The sequence below is a fragment of the Malaclemys terrapin genome, chromosome 1 (genome assembly GCF_027887155.1).
Source record: "Malaclemys terrapin pileata isolate rMalTer1 chromosome 1, rMalTer1.hap1, whole genome shotgun sequence".
NCBI classification, from domain to species: Eukaryota; Metazoa; Chordata; order Testudines; family Emydidae; genus Malaclemys; species Malaclemys terrapin.
In genome coordinates, this window is record NC_071505.1 from 278,103,764 (window position 1) to 278,109,514 (window position 5,751).

Consider the following 5,751-nt stretch of genomic DNA (forward strand, 5'->3'; position numbering starts at 1 on the left):
TTGCTTCCCCTGTAGGGAGGAGAGCAGCCTTCCACCAGGAAAAGCCTTTTCTCCCTGCTGCTACTAGGTTTGCTGCAGGTTGTTGTTTCTCCTCCCTCTCTCTCACTAGAAGAGGGTGTTTGTTTGTTAGTTAGTTTGTTTGTTTAAAGGTCTCAGGTATCCCTTATTTGGACTCAGGTGACCTGAGGTAACCTCTTTTCAGCTCATGGGGGAAAGGGCCTCTACCTTTCTAGGGCTGACATACCTGCCTTCCACTTCGGCAGCACATATACTAAAATTGGAACGATACAGAGAAGATTAGCATGGCCCCAGTGCAAGGATGACACGCAAATTTGTGAAACGTTCCGTAAAAAAAAAACCCACTGTCTTACAGCTGTCTGATCTGACGTTGTCACAATGTTTAGGCACCAACAATGTGTTCAGTGCTCTACATGACAGAAAAAGAGATGGTTCCTGCCCCTGCTATCAGTGAAAATAACTATCAAAATAATGAGTATGCCCACTGTAAATAATGTACATATTGGAAATTAATGTGCTTTTACTAATTGAATTTATTTTAATGGATAAATTCTAGGAAATCTACAAAAGTGCATTTATTGTCTTGTTTGTTACCTTCATGGGTATAATGAATACATTTTAACATTAAGGTAATATGTTAAATCCAAGACCTGTTGCAGCTTGAGGAAAAGCTACCTTCCAAAAGTCACTGTATAATTTCAGCTTCTAATAATAATCTTTAGCTCTTTTCATTCATAGATCTAAAGTACTTTGCAGAGTATCATTATCACCTGTTTTCAGATGGGGAAACTGAGGCACAGAAAGGTAACATGAATCAGGCTAGTTCACACAACATGTCAATGAGGAACAGAACTTCAGGTCTCTTGACCTTGACTCCCAGACCGTAATATAACTTTTGGACCACATTGCCTTGCTAATAATATATAATACGGTGTGCAAATCAAACCATTCCTACATTCAGCACGCTCACAATTTATATCGGTAATGTGGTCGGAGTCTTACTCTTGAGCTTATATCTTAAGTTAGATGGAACATTCCAAATAAGTGCTGCTTAAAATCTTCATAATCACACAACCATGTACTCTGCATACCCCACTTTTTACTTTAACAATTATTGTTAGAATGTTGTACAGAGCTTTTAGAAATAGTACTGGGACTATTCCCTGATCTCTCTGCATGTCTAGCTGGGTGCTTTAGTTGTCACTGGTTTAAATATGCAGATCTGGAGACAGCAGGAAATTAAAATCAATGGGAAAGATCTTAAGCTGGTGCAAACTTTATGTCCATTGACTTCTATTTACCACTGCAGAGGATCCGACCTAATACATTTCAGACATCTATAAAGATGCTATAAATAGCTTTTATAAAAATAAATAATAGTCGATATTATGAATTTTGAGTTTAATAGACAATCTTGGTACCTTCCAAAACTCAAAGCAAGAGCTTTGCCAATAGGAAGGTAGGAATCTCCTCCTTCTAGTGCTATAAATCTCCAGTTTGTAGCCCTCAAGATAAACAGATTTCTGTCTATAAAACTATCATTAGTAAAGTACTTAATATTGTCAATCCTGCAACTTGGGCTAGTGTAAATCAGGAATGAAATTCCATATATGAAGAAAGAGGAAAACATTTTTGTGGCAGATTGATTTAAGAAGCAAAAGGTGTCCTTTTGGAAGCTGGTATGTTAGAAAAAGTCTGCTGGAGAAGGGTTAGTCAGTAGAGTGCAGGCAAGGTGGTAAAAATGCATGATTAATGTCATGTATTATATGGCTCTGAAAATTTATCCCACAACTATCACATCACATATTTCAGTTTTCTAGTGCCACCCTTCTGGTGCCAGAGCTTTTCAAACAAGATTGCAAGGCTCTATTATTTATGAGGAGGAATATGTATTTTTCCCAGTATTCTCAAAAATGACTTAAGTCCTGTTCAAACTTCCCAAACATTTCATATTCAGACAGATACTAAGCTCTGAAATATTCAGCTCAAACGTTTTCAGAAAATGGAGTTATGGAAAAGAGAATAGAATGGAAGCATCTATAACATTTGGGATCAATACCTCTTCTTCCACCCCCACCACCTAAAAAAGTGTGTATGTATAAATAATCATTCATGCACAGAATAATACTTCTTAGCACTACATCATGCATGGCTCATCTAGTCAGAAATCAAATGAGAAAAAATGGACATTACCTTGAACTTTCAAATCATTCTGAATCTTATTTCTTTTAATAATGCAGGGTTAGTCATAAATGTTGCATCATCCATGAGCACATATAGGCATGGCATGAAACTCTCATGAGACAATCTCATGATCCAGTTACCCTGTTTTTGAAAATGGGCCTAACTAGAGGAATTTATATAAATATTGTATTAAGACACGACATCATGCTTCTAAAAGACTAGAATAAAGAATAAAGTAGCATTAGATGCAAAATTGTAATGGAAGCAAATTGGCCAGGAAGTGTTCAAATATCTATATATTAATATCAAAATTCCAGGGCTGGGTGGGGGAAGTGGGAAGGAATCAAAGGTCCTGATTCACAGCTGGTATAAATTGATATCACTTTATTAACTTTCAAGAGACCAACTTCAATTTACAGCAGCTGAGAATCAGGCCCCAAGCATGGATTTAGATACAGAACTTATCTTGCCTCTATAGCCTGTGGCAAGTCATTTTAACCTCTTTTTTTCTATTTCCCCAACTGTAAAATGGACAAAAAATGGATTTTGTGACAATTAATTAGTTTGTTAAAAAAAAAAACACCCCAAACTTTTCAACTGAAAATCACTATTTAATTGGTACTATTAAAGAAATAGTAAACAGCTAATGTATGACAAAATATTGATTAAGAGAGAATTTAAAAGATCCCCCTTTTGTACACATATAATAGCAAATGATGAAAGATCAATTAAATCCTGCAATGTATTAAATTTACCAGCCAGATGTCATCTTTCCAGTCACAATATAGCATCCGCATGAAAGTGGCACAACTGACATTATGCTCTGGACCCAGCCTATTCAGTGGAAAGCCAGCAATGATTCCACAATTCTAAACTTTGCCATAGGCAAAAGTTTTATAGTAAAGAATCAAACTCTACTTAATTTCTAAGGATGGTAATTTTAAGTTGAATATAATTTTGACACCCTGAATGACAGGAGAGAAATAATTGCTTTCCCTGCTGGGAGCTATGAAGTGGATGCCCAGCCAGTAGCGTCAGCCAGAGGGAGAGGAAAGAAAGCTTCATTTCTTCCTAATATCATGCCTCCTCAAAGCCTGCTCCAGGTGATGGAGTAAGTGAAGACACCAGCCAACACATTTCCCTTCAAACCTTGGGGGAAGAAATGTATTTTGGAGGGAAGAGGATAGGAAAGATGCACAGAGCCCCTGGCCTAGTTGGCAAAATGGGGAACCCAGCTGTGCGGGAGGGGAGAATGGTGTGTGTGACAGATTTGAGGACCATTGTATACATTTATGAATGTCTTATGGATGATTGGTTTCTACTCCACAGGGGAAGGTTGCCACAGCTCCTCCAGGAACTAAAACACTATATATGTGGCGGTAAATAGGATAAATCCCTGAAACTGTAAACACCTCCAGAGTTGTACTCCCACCTGAGGCGGTTTGCATCTAGTGATTCAGGCTGTTTTTTCCAGAAACTAGGAAACATTGGATAGAAGACCTTTCATTGAGGGGAGGGGCAACCCTTGTGGAAGAATTGGAAAGACTTTGGCCTACTGGGGCTCCTCAAAAAACTGATGGATGAACTCTGGTAAGCTTTTAGCATGCATTTAGGATCTTTTGTTGTTTTTTTATGTTTTTTCTGCAATGCTTTTGTCTTAAGAATATATATAGTTTGCTTTATGAAGTTGCTTTGCTGGTTGATAATGCACACACTGTTGTAATCCCTAGAGAAAGGTTACCCACAGTTGCTGGACCTCTGCGAGATCTGCTGGGGAAATCACCGCAAAGTGCAGAGGGACTGCAAGCCTAAACCCATGTTCTGGAGAAAGAGACATGACTTTGCCCAAGAGATGTGATGGGTAGGAAGACTGAAACCTTTAAATGAGTGCCCTCCAGGAGAAACAGGAGGTGGGGTCAAAGGTGCAATTAACCTTGAAACTGTGACTTATATTGTGGTAGTGAGTATGATCTATGACAGTAGGGAATTGTCAGTAAAGTGCCAAGAACTGTGAAAGCAAGTATTGTAGAAGAGAAAGCAATGCATAGGCCCTGGCCATGAGGCAGGCTGGATTGCTGGGAATATCACAGTGTTTGGTGGGAACTGTGAACCCTTAAAATCCCTCCCCCCCCCCGGTCAGAAAGGAATGGGAAAAGGGTCCCTACCCAGAGACAACTGATGGCTGGAGGCCTGAGGCTTGGCTGGGCACTCCTGGAGTGGACCATGGAGGGGGAAATACAGGTGCAGTTCCCTTGAAACTGTGGGATGGGGGCACACAGAGCCCCTGGCATGGGAAAAGGTGGAAATGAAAGGTATGCATGGAATTGGAAAAGAGAGTTCACAGAGAGCTGCTGGCCTGGGGGAGAGTATGGAGACCTTCATAGGAAGGAGGGGAAATGGGGACACAAACCCCCTTCCAGTACCATTTTTTTCCATTCCCTCTTGACCCTTGAGTCACTAAGGGTCCCTGGCCACAAGCTTTAAGAAGAGCTTTCATGGACTCAGGGGAATGAGCCCATGTGGTTTCAGGGGCCTCTTAACTTTTATACCCTTTTTTGTTTTCCTCCATGCCACATAGTCAAGGGCCTGCATGATTTTGAAATGTGGTTGTATTAGAATTCTTTGAAGCATACTTGATGCTGTTACACATTTTTATAGATTCAATAATAAAAAAATGCATTTAAACAATCTGTTTTCTTTCCTGGAGTATTAGCGAAAAAAAGGAAGTGTTAACCCAGATCACCATTTAATCTTGAATACTGCTTGAAGGTATTTTTTAAAGGGAGTTTTGCTTCCCTCCTATTCAAAAAAGATTAGACCATTTTATAAGACCTGATGGCAATAGATACAGTACTTGCATAATGGGGGAGAAAGGAAGCCATGCAGGTGACCAAAGCAAATAGAAACCATTTGTATGGCATGTTACCGGTATGGTTTTAAAGCACTTAAATCTAATGAAAACATAGAAGCATTTAACAATGTGCTAGGGGGTTAACTTGTGCTTCTAATGCAGTTTAATTTGAATCTGTAATAACCACACAACCAGAGTTAAGGTGCAGAACTCCAACGGAAGAGGAATGTTTAAATTAAAACCTGTGACTAACAGAACAAAATACCTTATTTTGTCATAGGAGCAGCGAGCCATTCTGGCTTTGGTTCTAATCCTGTTGTTGTCTGAAAAGTTCTTACCCTATATTTCTCAACTATGACAGACTACTTGTTGAACTGAAGATTTTTTTTTAACTAAAAAGAGGCCTTTGTGAGCAAAAGGCTATGTGCACCAAACAAAGCCTCCCTATAGACTTTAATGAGTAATTTAGATACGTAAAGTACGTCCCTCGGCCTGTGCCGCTTCCAGCAGCTCCCATAGTCCTGGAGCAGCGAATCACGGCCAGTGGGAGCTGCGATCGGCTGAACCTGCGGACGCGGCAGGTAAACTGGCCCGGCCCGCCAGGGGCTTTCCCTACACAAGCGGCGTCCCAAGTTTGTGAAACACTGTTCTAGAGGATAGGGAAAGGGAGAGAAGGGAATTGTTTAGGAAAAATAACT

The 5,751-nt window shown here is 39.9% G+C and overlaps 1 non-coding gene across 1 annotated transcript; it reads left to right on the top strand.

The window, feature by feature from the left end:
• Positions 1-246: 246 nt before the first annotated feature.
• On the top strand, positions 247-354 carry LOC128830719 (U6 spliceosomal RNA). Its single transcript, XR_008443663.1, has one exon. It is a non-coding gene; the product is annotated as a U6 spliceosomal RNA (small nuclear RNA).
• The last annotated feature ends 5,397 nt before the right edge of the window (positions 355-5,751 follow it).